The sequence below is a fragment of the Trichosurus vulpecula genome, chromosome 2 (assembly GCF_011100635.1).
Source record: "Trichosurus vulpecula isolate mTriVul1 chromosome 2, mTriVul1.pri, whole genome shotgun sequence".
NCBI classification, from domain to species: Eukaryota; Metazoa; Chordata; class Mammalia; order Diprotodontia; family Phalangeridae; genus Trichosurus; species Trichosurus vulpecula.
This window is the reverse complement of record NC_050574.1, coordinates 248,348,549-248,369,833: the sequence shown is the minus strand read 5'-3', so window position 1 is coordinate 248,369,833 and position 21,285 is coordinate 248,348,549. Positions and strand designations below refer to the sequence as shown.

The window sequence follows — 21,285 nt, the reverse complement described above, 5'->3', positions numbered from 1 at the left end:
TGGGCTGGGCCCTTTTAGGCTTTCTCTTTGCGTGAGAGGGTAATTCTGCTGACTTATAAAAAGGGCACATACACATATACACACAAAAACCCAGTTAGGCTTTTTGAAAGAAAAGCAGAGAGAACTTTAGCTCTTTTGACAAACATCTGTTTTCTATGTAGTAGTTGTTATTTATTCTTTTTAAATTCCCACTCTGAAATATTTTTCTTTACTTTAGTTTTCCTTTGGTCTCTGAATTCTATCCCATACCAAAGTTCATAGGGTGGCATTACAACAGGGATTCTTAATCTCCTTGGTGTCATGGATCCCTTCCTCTGGCTGTCTGGTGAACCTTATGACCCCTTCTCAAAATAATGTTTCCTAATGCACAAAATAAAAGACACAGGATTACAAAGGAAATGAATGATATTGAAATAAAAATGTCATTTTTTTACCACACAAATTCGCAGGCTGCCTGAAATCTCACCATGGGCCTTTAAGGGGTTCACAGACCCCAAGTTAAGAAACTTTGCGTTAAAACAAGTTAATATGGGGTATTTCTGTCACTCAATACATCATGCTGAAATCTGGATTTAATATGCACCTCCATAATCCTGAATTCCTTTCAAAGTAATTAGTAGGTCATGGACCTGAGGAAAGTACTTTAGTGATGGCCAGTATGTTTGGCCTTTAGCAGTTCTAAAAATGACAAGTTATTACCGTGGAGACAGCATAGTTTGGTTTTTGTAAGTGTCTATGTTATAAGGAAGGTATAAACTCTAGGATCAGAATACCAGAGAGGAATTGCCTTCTGAGAGGAAAGGGCAGAAAAAGGACAACCTTTAGGTCAAAGGTTATTGTTCTTTCTTGGGGTGGAGGAGGCACTGTTGATCCATTTTTAAAAAGCTCTTTATTTAAAGGTCAAAGACATAAAGAGAAGTTTCTTATTGTAGATTATGCAATGTCCTGTTGTTAAAAACATAATAGAGCCCAAATAAGATTGCTATGGAATGGCTTTAGATGGAAACTTTGAATGAAATCAAATTATCTAAAACTAGTTTAGTGCTTGAACTTGGCTGAGAAAGATGGTGGGATGAAAGAGGGACATCCTGGTTCTCTGGCTGTCTTTGGTGGCCCTCAGAGCCAGCTCGAAGGCATTTATCGTTATCATTATTTTATTCTTATCTTCGATAATAATTATTATTACTTTAGGGAACATTTATAAATGCTTTAAGTTTTACTAAGCAGTTTCTATATATTATCTCATTGGATCCTCACAATAGCCCTGTGAGGTAGGTGCTATTATTTTAATTCCCATTTCAAATTTCTCTCTCACTAGAGATGTGCTCACTCCTTTGCACACAGTAGGCACTTAATAAATGTTTATTAAATTGAGTTCAAAGTGACATGGCTAAGTCTGTGGTGGATATGAAGTTGAACCCGAGTCCCCTAATTCACAAGATCATCCCCATTTTGATATACCATTCTTCTTTCTCTCCCTGCTGATCTTATTGAAGTCAAACTCCTGGTAGATTACTTTGCAGATGAGACGGTATTTCTAGATCAACAGCGTGTGAAATGGATAAGAGCACCTGAAGTCAAATGCAGGGCCTGATTTAAGGAGTCTGAACATTTTGGATATGCACATACAAGAGAAAACATTTATATAGGAAAGGTCAGGAATGAGATCTGTGGTTTCATTCATAATGAAGAAAACTACCTCTACCAATGCAATTCACTCATTGTCTGCAATTTATAATCTTAGAGACTCACCTAGGGCCCTGAGAGTGACTTACCCAGAATCACACAGCCAGGATAGAGCAGCAGCAGGATTTGAACCCAGGTCTGGCTTGATTCCACGGCCAGCTCCCTATTTATTATGTCATCACCTCGCTACATATAAATTAGATATTCACATCTTGATATAATCTGAGGAAAAAAATTAGCTTACTACCTCAATAGTTCAATTGGAAACAAGATACCCTAGTAAGGTGTATAGAATTTACTTTTTAAGTAATGAGGAATCATACTGGGGATCTAACAGCATCCTGCGGTTGTATAGTGTTAAAAGGTTTTTAAATCATATACATGATCTAATTTGGCCCTCAGAATCACTGTGTAAGGTGGGAGGAGATGTTGTTTTTTAAACAAGTTTTTATTGATATTTTCTAGGAGACTTAGAGAGTTTAGATTATTTGCCCAAGATCAGATAATTTACAAGTGGCAAAACCCATCTCCTTGGCTTCTAGTGCTTCATCGAACTGCCTCTCTGGGATCCCCAGTAAGCAGCCGGAGCCAAAATCTTATCTGGTAGACCTCCAGCTACAGGGCTGCTGCTCCACCTCTCTCTATCACTCAAGCCTTATCTTTGCATTTTGCCAGGATTCTTAGTAGTGAGGGAAGCCCACAGTGCCTTCTCTGTTCTGATAAGGAACTTTCTGACTGCACAAATCTCTCCCAGTGGTGCCCTTCCCCACCCCCACCCCATCCTCCAGCTCTACCACATGAATCTTAAAGTTTATTTGCGGTTAAATTTTCTCCTCCCTCCGAAAAGTCTGGAGACCACAATCTAAACTCAGCATTAAGGAATGGACTATCCATATAATATGGCCCCAGGAAATTTTTATGATGTGAAGTATCTAGGGAGTTTCCAGATATAGCAGACCACTACTGTCCATTTTCCCATTTATTCTTTAGCATTCTTAGGTTTAAAAGAAAAAAAAAAGTACACGTTTTCCAATAAGTGAACTTTCAGTTGGGTCAGGGGTCACCTATTCTTTGATGGGGATGACAGCTGATTAAAAATGGCATCACAAGTCAATTCAACTCAGCATTCAAGAAATTTCTCCTTTCTACCAGGTACTACCTTGGAAGGTGTTTGGTGTACAAAGACAAGAGTGAGACAGTTACTGGCCTCAAGGAACTCACATTCTACGGGGGGAAGAGATGAATTGTGTAGATACAGCAGATACATAGTGAAAGAGAAAAATTTGAGAGTAAGAGTGCTAACCTCCAGGAAGTTCAGGGAGTACTTCCGAGCCTTGAAGGAAGAAAAGGCTTATGGGAGGTAGAGATGCAGAGCGAGTGCATTCTAGGCTTGTGTAACGGCACGAAGATGGGAAATGGAATGGCAGTTTGCCTGGAATGGAAAGTGAGTAAAGGGGACAAATAAAGCAGAAAAATGGCATCATGCAGGACCTTGAATGGTCAGGATAGGGAGTTTGCATTTAATCACAGAAATAGCAGAAGACACTGAGAATTTTTAAGTCAGAGAGTCACATGTTTATGATTACTTCTGTAAAAAGTTGGATGTCAGGTCCTGGGTTCAGAATGTGAAGCATCATTGTAATATTATCAACATGGGAAATCATTTTGTCTAACAACTCCCTGAAAATTTTTAAAAATTAAGGTCTGTCTAAGGCATCATGTGGAAATGAAACAATTTTGTTTTTTCTCCTAAGAAATGTCTGAATGTGTGTGTGTGTGTGTGTATGAGAGACAGAGACTTATTAAATACCATATATTTTTTTCTTAGAAACCATCTTTTAGTTGTCTTGAATAAAAAAAGGTCACCTATCTCACTTTTAAACTAAGAAGAACAAATCCCAATTTGTGAGCATACTGAGCCTTCTACTTCAATATATGCGATCATGTTTAAAAGGCGGGTCTGATCATTGACTGCCACAACATTTACCAACATTTTTTGAGCATGTGGTATTTTGAGTGTGCATGATGGGAACTCATGCTATTTTGAGTTTCCGTATACACCTGGGGTTTAGGTATAGGGATCTGAACTATGATTTCATTTAGAATAGGGAGCTCCAGGTGAACAATTCCTTCTACCAATTTAAGTTGATAATTTCTCTGTAACTTAATATTAGAGAGCTGCCTAGATTAGCATAGAAAGGACGTGTGACTTGCCCAGAGTCAGTTAGTATGTGTCAGAAGCTGAACTTGGAGGTTTCTCTGATTCCCAGACTAATCTTACAGTCCCGCCCTCCCCACATTGCATTGTAAACTCCTTGAGGGCAGGGATTGTCTTTTGCCTCTTTTTGTATCTCTAGAGTTTAGCAGAGTGCCTGGCACACAGTGGGTGCTTAATAAATGTTTATTGATTATCTATTACTCCACACTGCCTCTCAGTATACAGCACAGAGAATAATACATAGAATGTGAGAGCCAGAAGGGCCTTTCATTTTGCAGGTGAAAAAAATCTTTCCCCATTAAACAAATGATAACACTGGCATTAGGTGGGCTTGAAGGATAGATTGTCCTTGAATAAAAAGAGGTAGTGACTGTTCATTATGCACAAGAATCTCTCTTTAGAGCCACAGATAAGGGAGTGTCTGCCCTTGCATGTATTATAAATTTCTTGTTCCTTGGAGCTCTGGCTAATCTCTTCACTGAGCAAAGTAAACAAACACAAGAACTCCATGCCTGAAGGCTCATGGGGAAATGATCATTTCTGCCTTGTTTTAATGCCACAGGATCAATTTTGGGTGTGTGAAGGCAAAAGACTGGAATGAAATATTTCCTTTTTCTTGTTTTCCTTTCAAAAGGAAGAATTGGGGGAATGGGAGCATGGGTCCATGAGCTAAAATTGCTTGGGATCACCAAAGTCATCACTGTTCTGCTACTTCCTACCTATGTGATCTTGGGGCAGTCACTAGCTCCTCTGGACCTCACTTCTCTCCTCTGTGAAATCTAGGAACTGTACTAGATGACCTCCCAGGTCCCGTATGGCTCTAAGTTCATGATTATAAGATATTTTTTCACTGGTAAAATGAACCCTGTTTAGGCATAAGATTGTGCATCAAGGAATAAGAGGTATAGGATAAAAACATGGATTCAGAGCCAGAGGATCTAGACTCAAATCCTGGCTCTGTTACTCCCTATTTATGTAACATTGGTCAAATTACTTTGTGTATCTGAGCCTCAGTTTATGAAATCAGGGGAACCGACTAACTCTAAATCTTCTTGTTGAGTCTTTCCAGTCATGTCTGACTCTTTAGGACACCGTTCAGGTTTTTCTTGGCCAAGATACTGGAGTGGTTTGCCATTTTGTTCTCTAGCTCATTTTACAAGTGAGGAAACTGAGGCAAACAGGATTAAGTGACTTGTCCAGAGTCACATAGCTAAGAAGTGTCTGAGGTCAGAATTAAACTCAAAAAGATGAGTCCTCCTGATTCCAAGCCAGCTGCTTTATCCACTGTGCAACCTAGCTGCCAATAACTGCAAATCTGTGATCCAAAAAATCTGTACCTATGTTAAAAAATGTCAAAGCTATAAATAATTGTTAACTTACATGATTGTCTTTCCTTCATCCCAGAGTGAAAGAGGCTAGTATAATGGAAAGTGCTTTGGATCTGGGGCCAGAAAACATGAGTTCAAATCCCAGTTCTATCTATGAATTATCTACTACATGCATGACCTTTGGCAGGCCATTTAATCTCTCAGAGCCTAGGTTTCCTTGTCTGTAAAATGAGTAGCTTAGACTAGATGACCTTCGAGACCTCTTCCATTTCTAAATCATGTGAGTCCTTTTGGGAGAAAAATCTTTTAAGATAGGACTGATATAAATCTTTAGGGAATTAAGATGGTTTAAAAAAACATGTATTTTTACTCTTGACTTCAGCCAATGTCACTCTATCTTAGCTCTATAAAAACAGCAACAACAACGGCTAGCATTTATATGGAGCTTGAAGGTTTGCAAAGTACTTTGGGTAATTTATCTCGGTTGGCCCTTAGGGCTTTTATTATCCTCATTTTACAGATAAAGAAGCTGGAGCACGGGGTCACAAAGCTAGTATTCAAAAGTGTTCTCTTTGCTTTCTTTGTTTTCTAGAGCATTAAAAACAGAGCCTCATATTTGATCTATAATTTGCTTTTCTTCCTAACCTTTGTTGTTGAAATATGTTGGAGCTTTTGTGACCCTATTTTGAGGTTTTCTTGGCAAATATACTGGAGTTGGTTTCGTGTTTCCTTCTCAGCTCATTTTACAGATGAGTAAACTGAGGCAAATGGATTAAGTGACTTGCCCAGGGCAACAGAGCTAGTAAGTATCTGAGGCCAGATTTGAACTCGTGAAGATGAGGCTTCCTGATTTCCAGACCAGTGTTCTATCTCTTGAACCACTTAACAATCCCTGCCTTACCCTCGCTGCTACATATTGATTAACTATATAAAGAGAAAGTTTTTATGGATGGAGAGAGATCGAAGAGAGAGTTGGAGTCCTTGGAGAAGGCAAACATTTTCCGCTTGTCCTTTCCATGATTCCTGGATGTAAAAAGTAATGAAGCATTTTTGAAAAGAACTGGTTTTAGCTTTAGAGATAGAATGAAATGGAGACTAAAGTTGGGCTGAATTTTAAAAGCAGACTGTTGTTGGAGGTCATGCTTGCTGCCTCTCTTTGAAGTCTCTTTTTAAATGTTAAATTTTATGGATGACATCCAAGATCTTTTTAAATATTATCTCCTGGTTAAAATAAGGTAGGCAAAGTAAAGAACACTAGTTGCGATGTACAGTTACAGTCAAGCAAGAAGAGCTGAATATCCTGGAGGGAAAAAAAAATTTCATTTCCTGAATCTCAGAAACTAATCCACAGAGGGAGCTAAATAATGGTTGGTATGTAGTCACTTAAAACATTTATTATCTGAATGCATTAAAATGACTAGAGGCTCATTCTTTTCACGGGGATGGTTTTACCTCATTCATATCCTGCTAAGGATCAGAATGTAAAACTGGAGGGTAGTGGAATGTTAAGGAAAGTTTTATAGGATATTAAGAGGGTAATTTTTTCATGTGAGTACACAAAGGCAGGAAAATGAAGACTTGTTTACTTAGTTGGGTAGAGTATAGAGAGAAAGGATGTGATGCATTAAGGTAAAAAAAAGGTTCCTCTTATGTTTAAATTTTGCTTCCTAATTCACTTGAATATCCTTCTCAATCTGAGGATGAATCTGGTCCTTACTAAGGTTGAATGTCACTATCTGTCAACTGTGTGTTTGACTTGGAGTCAGGGCTACCTGACTTTGGATTTGATTTCAGACACATCCTAGCTGTGTAACCTTGATCAAATTATGTAAGCATTCTCAGCCTCAGTTTCCTCATAAGTGAAATGGGGATGATAATATCTGTCAGCACTTATCTCACAGGGTTGTTCTGCATTATTAAATGAAATTATGTGTTTAAAGCATTTTATAAACCTTAAAGTCCATGTAAATATTAGTTATTAATCTCTTGCTTCCTCGGAGTCTCTTAGGTAAATTTTATTTTGCTTTCTTTTTTAGGTTCAGTTATGCAGCATTCTGTCTCCTCACCCCTCTACAATATGGCCCCTGTCCCCACCATAATGTTAAAGTTTTTGTTTCAAAGATCACCATTGACATCCTAGCCAAATCGATGATTGCTCCTCATTCTTTGTGACCCTTCCTGTTGTCTGCTATGACATTGTTGATGAACCATCTTATCCTTTTCCTAGGTTCTTGTCTGATACCTGCCGGACTCATGGAGCAAAAGGAGTTGACATATACCTTGCTCCTCCTCACTGACACTTCTAGAATTCCTGCTGCTGCTATCATGGAACAGCCTCTCCTTCTTTGAAGTTCATTGCATCAGCTTTTTTCCCCCCTTATCTTGTAGTCTCCCCCATTAGAAACCACCTCTTTTTTCTGTCTCCTCCCAAAGTCCCCAAATGGGTAACCTTCCCCCCTCCAAAGTTCCGGCTTCACTTTATGTAATATCTTTCCTCATTAGAAGGTATGCTTCTTGAGAGCAGGCTCTGTCTTGCTTTCTTGCACTTCTTAGGTGAGAATTACTGAGTCACTAAGCATTTATTAAGTGCTTACTGTGTGTCAAGCACTTCTCAAAGGGGATGCAAAGAAAGGCTGAAGGCAGTTCCTGCTCTCAGAGACTCACCATCTAATGAAGGGAACAACAGGCAAACAGCTATGTACAAACGTTATACAGGTTAAATAGGAAATAATCCTCAGAAGGAGCGCTCTGTACTGAAGAGGGATTTGGGAAAGGTTTCCTGTAAGAAGGTGATATTTTAGCCGAGACTTGAAGGAAGGCAGGGAGACTGTGAGGCAGAGATGGTGAGGGAGAGAATTCCAGGGCTTTGTGAAGGCAGTGAAAATGCCTGGAGACAAGCTTTGGAGTACTGTTTCTAGAGAAGCAAGGAAGCCAGTGTCATCATGTTGATATTATAAAAATGCATCCAGATTAGAATTAGAGCCTGGAATTTTAAATATGATTCTACTATGAATTTGTGAGAATACATCTAGAAAAATACTGAAAGTCTCAGAGTTTCCAGAAGTTAATTACTGGCACTTAATTTTCTCCTCCTATTATTACTGTCAATCACTTTCTGTCATCCCTGCTTTCAAGGAGTCTGCCCTCCTTGAAGCAGGATGGGGGATGAGCAAGAGAAGGGCATAAGCTTTCATTAAGTACCTGTTACGTGCCAGGTACTATGCCAAGCATTTTACAAATACCTTATTTTGATTCTTCTCTTTTTATGTTACATTTTGATTCTTTCAGCCCGTGAAGTAGGTGCTATTATTATCTGCATTTTATTGTTGAGGAAACTAACACAAGCATAGGTTATGACTTGCCCAGCGTCGCTAAGCCAGTAAGGATCCAAGGCTGGATTTGAATTCAGGTCTTTGTGACGCCAGGTCTAATGCTGTATCCATTGCTTCAATTAACTGCCTCATAAGGGAACAAAATATGCATATGTATAGAAAGAGACATCATGCCATTGTGGATAGAAATCCAGCTTTTGGAACCTGGATTCATGGCCTGCCTCTAACACATACTAACTAGGTTACCCTCAGTGTCCTACATAGCTCTTTCAGACTTTAGTTGTGGGGAAGATGTTGACCTAGGCCTATAGAGGGAGCTTCCTCATTTGGAAATTCTCCATATCAATAAAATCAGAGATCTAGTCCTTACCCCACCCAACAGACAAATAAAAGAAAAAAAAACATACAAGATAGTTTAGGGAGGGAGGTTCTAGCAGTTATGAACAAGCCAGGGTTAATATTCTTATAGGGTCTGTATGTGGTACTGAGGATGTCACCATTCTAGGCATTATATTCTACATCAAAAAAAGTGGAAATAGCAATATTTGTATTACAGGACTATGTGGGAAGTGCCTGAAATTTTTTGAAATTGTGGCTTTTTTTCAATTTTGATGTTTGCATCTATCATTCAATAAACATTTAATAAACCCTTACTATATGCCAAGTACTGTGCCAAGTGCTCAAAATACAAGTAATGAAAGTGCTCTGACCCACCTGGCTTAGGGTCAGGTCTGCTACATTGTTCCTCAGGATTCCAGGGTACCCCAAAGAATTAGAAGGATATCTCTTCTATCATTATCAGCTGGAACCTCCACTTTCTGCATGCCCCTCACTGTTCAGGGGTTAGTAACTAGCACTCCAGTTCTGTTTAACTAGTTAACAATGAGTAGCTTTTACAAAGTAACACTTACTTCAAAAATATAGCAAGAAGAAAGTGCAAATGTTTTCCACGGAGGGGAGCATAATCTCTCCTACACCACTTTGGTCTGGGGTGGTGGGGGGGGTTGGGGGGAAGAAGATTTGGCCCATGACTTAGCTCGGTTTCTACATAGTCTTGGTCATACAAGTTCACATCAAAACATGGCATCTCCTCCTGAAGGGTCCTCATTTCAGCTTTTGCTGATGTGAGTCTAGAAGGCTGCTCCCCAAGATCATCTCTTATTCCTCAGGGTACCAGTACTGGGTTCTGCCTGTAATACCTGGCCTAGGATCTGATTGTCTCATTCCTGTGACTTGCTCTCCCAACCTTTAAAACCCTGCAGAGCTGGAGACTCTATTCCATTTACTGGACCCCATGAGCAAAGGAGTCAACTAGATTCCCCCAGAAGTAAATGAGGCCAAGACACAGTAGCTGAAAATTACAGGCCTTTTTGAATGCTTCTGAAACCAATTAAAGAGCAGCCTCTTCAATGTGTGGTCAGTCAATCAGAATCAGTAATGCAATGCTTACATTCTCCACAGTTGGTGTCTCCAATGCCCTTCCCTTATACATAATCATGCTTCTCCCAGAAACAGGCTTCCCAAGTTCTCCATGGGAGATCTTCATCACACAAAGAAAAAGCAAATTCTCTACCCCCAAAAACAAACAAACAAAACCAAACATACCTGTCCTAAAGGAATTTACATTCTAATGGAGGAAATAACATATATAAATCAGTACATCGAAGATAAATTTGCAGTAGATGGAGTTTAACCTTAAAGTGGATGGTGTCAGCAGTAGGGAGGAAGGGAAAGGCTTCCTGGAGCAGATGGTACTTGATTTAATTCTTAAGGGAAGGCAGGAATTCTAAGAATCAGAGGTTGGGAGGAAGATTATTTCATGTGTAAGAAGCAGTCAAATAGCATGGTAATCCAAAGCATGGATACTGGAAGTGGAGTGTCATTTGTCAGGATTATCAAATAAGCCAGGACGGATGGATCATAGAGAGGGACTTTTAATAGAGAAATTTAAGAAGGGACTATTGTTAAGAACTTTAAATGTTAAACTAAGAATTTATATTGGATTCTGGAAATAATGGAGAGTCCCTAGAATCAAGGAGTGGAGAAGAGGGGGAATTACATTGTTAGATATACATTTTAGAAAAGTCATTTTGACCGCTGTGTGCAGGATGGATTTGAGTGAGGAGGGATCCTATTAGGAGACCTATTAGGTAGCAATGATGATAGTTCGAGCCAGAGGTGATGGAGTCAGGAAGTAGAATGGTGACTATGTGTACGGAGAAATGGACATATTTGAAAAATGTTATAGAGAAAGAAATGACAGAATTTGTCAACTGATTGAATATGTAGAGAGAGATGTCAAGAATATCCCCTAGGTTGGGAACTTTTTTGGCTAGAAGGAAGGTGACAATTCTATTTTTATTTCTGCAATCTTATGAATGGAAAAGGAAATCACTTGTCATGAGCTTTATGACCTCAAATGGGAGAAAAGAAATATTCTAGTAATTATCTAACTTTCATGCCCCAATTTCTAGAATGTGAAATCAGTTATAGAGTTATATGAAATTATCACAAAGAAATAATCTTTCAAAAGGATTTTATATATGACTATTTAACTTGATGTATCAAACTATCATAACTAGCATATTTTTCTTTTATTTCCCCTTTTAAAGAATATATATGTATATATATATATATGTGCATACATTCATATTCTTTAAGAAGCCTGTTTTCCACTGCCTTAGAGACAGAATTATGTCTCATTGCCAAATAGAAGAACTATGAATGAGACAGATTGGGGATTCCAGTCCTTAAAACAGATGAAAGCCTTTTGGCACTCAACATGGCACTTCTAATCTTGTGTAACTCTTGTTGAAATAATTGCCATCCAGATTCTGAAAACATAACCATAGAACAGCAACTACAACAAAACATGTAAATGCAAGGGGTTTGCTTTTTTTTTTGCTTATTTATCTAGGCCTTATTAATGATAACAATGAATATTCATATTGCATTTCAGAATTTGCAAGTAATTTTTCCTGAAACTCTGGGAGATAGGCTATGCAATGTAATGCCTCTATTTAACTTCTGTGGGCCTCTGTTTCTTCATCTGTGAAATAAGGAGGTTGAATAAGATGACCTTTAAGCCCCATTTCAGCTCTGAATCTATGATCTTCTGCTATTAGAGTATGGACCAATAATACAAAAAGGTGTGGATGAAGATAAGTGAAAAATATACTCAATGTACAGAATTCCTGCTCTCATGCAAATGATACAGAATGTATCAACTGCACAAAATAGAGTACCCATATATGATCCCCATATATGCAGAATAGTTGTCTTAATCTTATCCTAAATTACCTTTTGTTGATATCAGTTTCCTCCGTGTGATGATTCTTTTACAAAGGGAAAAAGAAATGCAGAACTTTTTGTTACCATTTTTGGGATCTTGTAAAGTCCACATATCCCTTGTACACAGCAGTAGGCTGGTAAATGTTTAACAATCAGCTCTCCAAATGCCCGCAGCTCAGACACACTTTTAAATTTAATCTGCATTATTAATGCTTTATTAAGTCTAGACAATCAATAAAACAATACACAAAGCCCTGATTAGCAGTATTTCAATTTCCGAGGTATTTTACTCACAGTAAATATTTAACAGTCAAGCTGGTGGGTCCAAACTGGCTCAGACACACCTTTGCTTTCATATTATTGAGGCTCAAAAATTTTACTAACTCAAATAAATGAATAAGGTCACTGGCATACCTTTGTCATAGTAATTCACTTTAGGAGATGGATTTTAACAGCACTTGAAGAAATCATATCTGTTTCTATCAACAAGTTATACATAAAGAATATAGATCCTTATAGAAGACAGACTTTATCTCATAGTTCCTTTAGGTTCCTCTTACTGCTACCACATAATGGGTGCTAAATAATAGTTTTGATTGATTTTAAAATGTTGTTAAGCACCTTATATTTTCCAACACTAATTTGAGGAGAGTACAAAAAAAATTTGAGGACTTTTTCTTTTGCGAATTTTGCTAACTAGAAAATATGCACTATGATATTAACTGGTCATGACAAAGTTACATAAATGAAATTAAAATTAAACAATCTGACAAAAATAAGTAACATGAATTAAGTATTATTATCTTATTTTTATCAAATAGTCTCTTCATTTTCCCCTTTAAATGAAGGTAATGAGCTTTCAGACCTGTATCCATTGATTATTTGAGGGAACTTTCGTCTTTGGTTTTCTTTATTCTCATTTGTTGAATCCAAATACTCTATTTTACTCAAGAACTTGTAGGCCAACACTTTTGAATGTGATGAAGGCTGACTGAAACAAGCAAAAAGACAGTCTTTGTTAGTGGCCCCCTCAAGGCTTTTTTTCCTTGTCTTTTTTTTTCTTTCCAGTAAGTACAGAAGTTTTCCAAATGAATAGCTTTGCTGTGTGTCTAAACAAGATATTAATATCTTTTCATTGAAAGAAACTTTTCATTGAAAGAAAAAAAAATCCTTATATTTCTCTTCCTAAGAGTTTCAAGCTCATGCACCTCATTTTGAAATGGAGTTTCTATTGTGTCTTAAATTTAAAATTCCTCACGGAATAAAATAGGGTACTTATCATTATGAATCTGTATTCTAGGAAATGAATGTGACTATGAAAGTTAAAAATGTTAGGTTTGGGATATGAAAGGAGCTAATGTCTCAAACACTGTTTAGTGAGACATTATGGGGAAAAGTGGGGGGTCATAAAGTTTAAATTCTGATTAGGAATATTCCATATTGGGAGTACCAGAAAGGATAGCTATAAGAATCATACTTGGACCTTTCTGACAGCTTTAATGTTGACAAAGCATACAAGTAAATTGAATACAGTGGAACTGGAAAGAATGAAATTGGGAATTAATTCAGCTCTCTAACTATATCTAGGTGACATAAAACTAGATGGATGAGGCATTTATGACTCTATTATGAAGAGCCTGGTGCAGTTTAGCTTTTTTTGTAGATATGAGCACTAAAGGGGATCCAAGATAAAGGAGGTGATTTCACTGAGAATTCCTGGTACCTTTCTTTGCATTTTGGAAGGCTCAAGTGGTCCTCAGGACTGGGCAATCTTAATTTTTTTTTTTTTGCAGGGAGGAAGACAGGGCAATTGGGATTAAGTGACTCACCCAAGGTCACACAGCTAGTATGTCAAGTGTCTGAGGCCAAATTTGAACTCAGGTCCTCCTGACTCCAAGGCTTGTGCTCTACTCACTGTGCCACCTAACTGTCCATATCTTAAATTTAAAAAAAAATCACTAGAGGAGTTTTTTTTTTTTATACTTCTCTTAGTGAAAAGTATTTAAGGGTAAGAAAGATGATGAAGCTTACTAACGGGCATTAATTCTCTTCTTAAAGGAATTAGAAAACATGGCAGTAAAATATTCGGAAGTAATATTTTATAGTACAAAAGATCCAGCAAGATACGTGAGCTGAAAAGTTAGCTAACAGTAGAACAATATTACAATGAATCAGCACAGGCTGTTGTGGAACTGAATGAGCAAGGAGGGAATTTTGTGGTAGACATAGTCAGAATGAAGTCTCATCTTCCCACACAGCTTGACAAAGAATGAAGAGTCAGGTCAAGTTGCTTGAAGGTACAAAAAATTCTGAGAAAAAAGCCAAAATGTGGAGAGAAAAATTGATTCTAAAAGCACATCATACTCTAAAACTTTAATGTTCTGAAGAATTTGTTTTTATTAAATCTTTAAACATCTTTTACAATGATAAGCAATCGTATATGGATTAAACATTACATATGTATAGTATTTTGGTATATGGTAATCTAGAATAAATGTTGGTAATACCTTGTATCACACTGATGGGGATGGGCTGTGAACCCCTAAAAAGAAAAGACTATGTCTTTGGGATCTGGACCCCAAAAAGGAAAAGCCCCTGGACTTTCCCATGTGGCCCAGGTCCCTGGGGCATCCCACCCTTCTGGGTCCTTCTCTGTTACCTCCCAGTCACCCCAGACTACTTGGCCGCTCCTGGACTGGCCTGTTTGTAGTCACAAATACACTCAGATTTGGTCTGGCCCGCTTGTCAATACAAGTGTCACAATAGGGCGGATTCTTAAAATCTTGCCCGCCCTGACCAGTGTTCTAATAAGCCTTATCTCTGGCTAAAATAAGGCTTGATTCGAATTCATTCAAGGCAGGACCTGTGTCACTTGCCCTTGAATTTCAGAGTTCAAGCACCCCTAGACCTCAACAACACTAGGCATTTTTATTTTTGGGACCTATGGATTTGATTTTAGCCCTGTTCATTTGAAATAAGTAGCCCAAAAATCTCTAGCCTGGATAACCTTTGGATATGCAATAGCAGATTATTCAATATATACTCTCATTTAAACCTCAGACTTCAATCCAGAACTTTAAAAAAGATTCTTTTTAATATCTAGATGTGCCAAAATGACTTTCATCACCTAAAGCTCTTTCTTTTTGTATGTATGTATGTGTATATACATACACACATATGTCTCTCTATGTTATCCATCGCTCAAAGGAGAATTCTGAACTTAGGCAAAAAGAATTACAGTGAATGCATTTTAAAAAGACCTAAGAACCTTATTGTGCCTCCTTGTGATGATTTTGCCCATCACAAAATCCATGTATTTTTGAGACTTGAGCGATCAATCAACAACAGTTTGAGACTTGTCAAACCAGATCAATAACATTTCAGAACTGGACTTGAGCTTGTTAGACTGCTGAATCCGAAGTTCACAGAAATACATAGAAAGCCATTGCTCAGGTCTCTTCACAGTTGGTTTTACCATGTGCTTAGCAGTCTGAACTATATCTTTGGAGAAACTTGTGTATTAGCAGACTGAAAGCTAGCTTGCTAGGGCAAAGGGTGAGGAGGTGATCATCCCGTAGTCATTGCAGGCAATCATAATTTTGACTTTACGGAGAAGGATGTTGTGATATTATGTTTTGGGTGAGATTGTATCAGAACTCCTAATAATGTTTGGATAGCCACGTTGAATAGTATATATGGTAGGTTTGTCTTGACTTTACAATTAGTCCGTTGCTAATCTTTCGTTGTTGTTATTAGAAAAGGAGCATAAATAACCTAAACATTTGCATCTAAGAGAATAATCTGGGAGAAACAGTAAACGAGTATCACTGGACTACTAATTAACTAGAGGCAGTAGTTTAGTTCAGTGGAAAGAGCTTCAGGTTTAGAGTTAGAAAAATTGTATTTGAATTCTAGCTGCTATTTAGTACTTGTGTGACTTTGGAAAAGTTGCCTAACCCTTCTAGGCCTTGGATTTCCTCATCTGAAAAATGAAGGGATTAGGATGCATGACCTCTAAGTTTCTTGCAGCCAGAAATCCAAGATATGATAGATTGTGTCTTTTGATAAACTGTGTGCTTAGTGCTCTGCTAACAGTTGTGAGACACAAAAGAAATAATAGCTCTAAGATGTCTTCCTTAAAAGGAGATGTAAATATGAGAGATTTCAAGGCTAAGGAAAGTGGCTCTATATAAAGGGGCCTAGTTCTAGCCAGATAACCCCTAAAGGTGGTGATTTATGTGTTTTTAGGGGTAGATAGCCTCTAATGGTGCTGTCTTATGTATTTTTAGGGGTAGATAACCTCTACGTGGCATTTTATGTGCTTTAAAGGGTAGATAACCCCTAAAGGTGGGTGTTTTGAGGGTAGATAATTCCTATAGGTGGTATTTTTAGTATCATGGGGCAGAGGAGACAGATTTTGTCCCAGAAGAGTCATCAGTTCACAAGAGACAGTGATGGCAGCTTTTCTCTTTTGCTGGGGAGGGGTTTGGCCCTTAATGCTGTTGGTGGTAGTGGTAGGATAGTATATGGGGGGCAGGAGACACAGAGTGGCAGATTTCTCTTGTTTTTCAAATGCAGTGCTTAGCTACCACCTCCCTCTGTGTGAAGGGATGGAAAATCTGACAATATATGTGCTAGGTCAAGCTGCTCACTGAGTTGTTTCATCATCAGGAACTAGGTTAAAAGTTGTCAAATATCCTCTCTTCTGTGCTATTCATGCATGGAGAGCACAGAATGAAAATGACAGAAGATGGTCTGAGTGGACCAAATTGGCTGCTGGACTTAGAGCATTAAAAAAAAAAGTTAAAAATGTTAAGTACTGTTTTAAAAATGCATTCTGTGTGTGTGTGTTTGAGCCCTCCTCCCAGCCCTCTGCCACCCACCCCCACCACAAGCCCTTCCCAAGTAATTAAGTAAAGTAGTGGCCACATGGACAGTCCTCTGTGAGAGAAGTCTAAGCGTAAGGAAAGTTACATAAAAAGGACGAGCAAGCTCAGGGCGTGGCCTCCTCTGGGTGCTCCCATTTGCTGATCATTTGGGTTATTATTGCTGAGTGATGGGTTTTGCCTGCCACCTAGTGATTAACAACCGAATATAAAAACCGGGACCAATTGAAGATGGAAAGGATATGGCACAGTGGAGACATTCCCAAAGAAAACTTGGTCACAAGATTCAGCTGTCTTATCTAAGACAGCAACGCCAGCACAGCTGTGGTAATGATTCATGATGGTTTGGGACATTGTGTGAGGATAAAATAAGCAGATAACAATCAAAAAAAAAGTTAACATTCTTGAGACTTTCCTGCCCCCCCCCTCCACCTCCAAAAAGTTCACAAGGCCTACAAAAATTTAAGCTGTTTTATGAAACTTTTACTCATCTATTGCTTATTCACAGGCATCATGACACCTAAAAGAATAACTCTAGCCTAAAGACCTATAGTATAATATTATTGCTCAGGAGGGATTTTTCATACTTTGTACAATTTTTTTCCTTGTCCAAGCATCTAATACCCAAACTTTTTTTTTTTTTTAAGACTCTAGGCTTCGGAGACACTGTGAATTTGTGTGGATAATGGAGGGTTCAAAGAGGACAGTAATGATTTTAACACTGAAGGGAATATCAGGATAATAATAAATCCATAAATATACAGAGTCTGGCACACCATAAATGCTTAATAAATGCTAACTGTTTGACTCTATATATTGCTTTCAAAGCTTATTTACTTTTTTTAAAAAAGAAATTGAAACTATGATTTCAATGGTGTCGGGTGCTCCCAACGAACAACTTCCTTTACTAATAAAGATCAAAATCTTTTCTGAGAGGTGAAAGAGACTTACCCGGGGTCACACAGTCAACATGAGTAACAAGCAGAACTCAAAATCACTTTTTCCTGATTCTAAGGCCAGCTTTCAGTCCATGCTGGGCTGTGAAAGCAGTTGTAAAAGAAGTAATCAGAAGAGGCATGGATGCTTTTGAAATGTGGGACAATCGTGACATGTTCTGTTCTTTTTAACCACAAATATGCATTGAACTCCTTTTACTCATTTTTGAATGAATTATGTCAGCAGGAGTTCAATACATATTAGTGCCATCTGCAATGCTGGGTGGGGCGGAAGGAGGGAGAGAACAGGGAGAAGAAAAAGAGTTCTGGAGCCCAGAAGCAGCCTAACATCTTTGCTGTTTAAGTGTGATCCAAACAAACTTTCCATGTTACTTCTACATCTAAATATTAAATCTCAGGGCAAAAAGAACTGCAATCATATTCAGACTGACTTCCAACATTATCATTTGAAGAAAAAAAAAATCAGTGACCCAAATGACTCTCCATAATCCTCAGCATAGTATACAAAAAAAAGAGAATTGAATATGGAGTCAGATGACCTAGATTTGAATCCTGGTTCTGCTACTTTCTACCGAAGGGACCACAGGAAAATTACTTTATTTCTCTGGTCTCAGTTCCCTCATCAACAAAATAAGGTGGGTAGGCCTTAAAGGTCCCTCGCAGGGCTATAAAGTTATGGCTCTATGATCTCCAAAGAGTTTGCACGAGATAATGTTGGGTACTATTGATGAAGTGCTTGAAGGTTTTCAAAGTGATTTAACTATGATGGCACACTTGATCCTTACAACAACTCTAGGCAGTGGGTACTATTATCCCCATTTTACAGATAAGGAAACTGAGTCTGGCCGAAGTTGTGACTTACCCAGAGTCACAAAACTAGTAAGTGTTTGAGGCAGGATTTAAACTCGTCTTCCTGATTCTAAATCCAGAAGCAAAATGAGACAGAGCAAGAGCGAGAGGAGAGAGAAAGAGAGACAGAGACAGAGACAGAGACACAGAGACAGAGCCAGAGAGGAGAGGGACAGAAAGAGAGAGACAGAGAAACAGAAAGAGACAAAGAGAGACAGAGAAAGAGAGACATGGAGAGAAAATAATCATTTTTCTCAGCTGACCCAGAAGTAATGAAAGACAAGGACTTCTCCCCTTTGGGTTTTGGCAGTTGGGCTATCTCGCACCTTTGGCCTTTGATCATATTTAACTTAACAGTTGTTTGCAATGATCTTGAATTATTCTTTCTTTTCCCTTTCATCCCTCTTTCTGATAGCTTCACATTTGCAGGTCTTAACATCCTCCATACATTGCAAACCACTTTAAGGAAAGGACTATAGGAAATATTTTTCTCTAGTTACTTTTTTTGAATGGAACCTAGTACAGTGCTAAACTTGATAGCACCTGTTAAATTGTATTGAACTGAATGCATTGTTAGACCTGTGGATCCAGAAACAAAACTTGGGCTGAGTGAAAATATGATACAGTCTGTCCCAAAAGTCTTGGTGCGCTAGTGCGCAAGACTTTGGGGATAACTTATATCATAGCACAATTTGTGTAAATGCTGTGAAATCTTGTTCGAGGCAAGAAGCTTGGTATTTACAAATATTCAGTGACTTCTCAGAAAGCCATGAAGTACAGTGGGGAACATTATCATGGACATGCTCTTGTTTTGTCAGCTATGCCAAAGATTTCATGGGACGGTATAAAGCGAACCTCCTCAAAGGTGAAGCACAGCAGAAGAATTCACTATGGAATTAACCAGACTCATGCTTTGAGTGATTTCTAATTTTTTAAAGTCCACTCTTTATTTGGGATTCAACCTAGGGTGTCTTGGAGCCAGCTCTTACTGTCTCAGGAGAACCAGGGGTCAAATGTTGAGTGTGAGCATTTACACCTCAGAAATTGGCAAACACCACAAAGCAAGGCTTTATTCATTGTTTTGTTGATTGTTTAGACTTAAAGTGATGGAGAAAATATTAATGATGGAAATTAAATTTCAAAGTGTGTTCTATGTACATTTTTTTTTGCAGGGGTCAGGGAGGTGGGGGCAGGCTAGTTAAACATTTGCCAGCACTCTTCTGGATGAAATATTGGTCATTGTTTCTTTTGCTGGAAGTTCTTTGTAGGAAAGGTAGATTTGTGATTTGGACCCCTATGCAGGTAAAAAGCCTATATAATAATTATATAATAATAACAATACTTATTGCTGATATAGTGCTTTAAGGTTTTCAAAATGCTTTACATTTATTATCTTATTTGATCTGTTTGATTTGGTATTTCATTTGTAATGCTTGGAACAAACCTAGGCATTCTGTTGAAGAAAGATAAAGGTCCTTTGATGAGGAGGAGAATCAACTTATTAGTCTTCATCTGAAAAGCAGAAACAACTATGATATTGCCACAACCAGGAAGCATTTTTCCATATGTTAAACATCTGGGAAGAACGGTTAAACATGTTAGACAGAAAATTACACAATGTACCCTACAGAGTGGAGAGATAAATACCATTGTATAGCTTAAGAAAGTAGATTTCAGTGTCATAGTGGAAAAATACACCATGCTTTTTCTAATGGTTTTTCTTCTGGCTGAAATTATTTTCTTGAGCTTTCATCTAAAGGCATATTTAAATCACATTACATGACAAACTCCTTTTTTCCTTTTAGCTTTTTTTTTTTTTAGCAATCTACAAGATTTGTGTTTGTAAAAAATAGTCATTGACATATGATTTGTATGTACTATTGCTTTTGTGCCCATGAAGGAAATATTAATTCTAATGCCAGCATATCATTTTTTCATTGTGAAATTTTTAAAAAAAATTATGCATAATTTCACATTAAAATTAAGGAAAATATTTAGCAGAGATCACACAGCAATTTATTATGTTGTTTTGGACTTATTTTCCTTCATGAAAATTGATTTTGAAGTAAAGAAGATGAAATCATGAAGAATGAGTTTTTTCTCATTATGATTTAAGAGAAAACCTGGTTTCAGAAGGTTTACAGGAGGTCTTCGTCATAACTTAGGATTAGATTCAACTTTTCCTGATGGTGTGTTTCAAAGTCCTCTTCCTGTGTGTCTGTGATATGGAGGGAACAGTGGGATTTTGAAGGCTCTGCTGCTGGAGTGCTAGCCTTGACAGGTCCCACCCATCTAAAAATACTTCTACTGTAATTGGGCAACAGATTCCCTTATTTGCTGACCACCCTGGCTGAGATTAGATAGGCTTTCTCATCAGAGGGTCGGTCATCAGGTGGTGATTTTTGGTCACATTATCTCATAAACTTTTTATTATAGTATAGAGAGGACTTTAGTCTTCTGTGGTAGGGGACATGCCAACATGGAAAAAATCACAAATTCTTAAAATATTTAAGTCTGTTTAAAAACATATTAGGGCAGCTAGGTGGCCCATTGGATAGGGTACCTAGGCTAAAATCAGGAAAATCAGGAAAATTAATCTTCCTGAGTTCAAATTTGGCCTTAGACACTTACTAGCTTTGTGACTCTGGGCAAGTCACTTAACCCTGTTGGCTTCAGTTCCTCACCTGTAAAATAAGCTGCAGAAGAAGCAAATGGCAAACCACTCCAGTATATTTGCCC

At 38.0% G+C, this 21,285-nt stretch overlaps 1 protein-coding gene across 1 annotated transcript in view; it reads left to right on the top strand.

The window, feature by feature from the left end:
- Positions 1 to 21,285, top strand: part of COL5A2 (collagen type V alpha 2 chain) — a 193,237-nt gene that overhangs the window by 76,824 nt on the left and 95,128 nt on the right. The window lies entirely within an intron of this gene.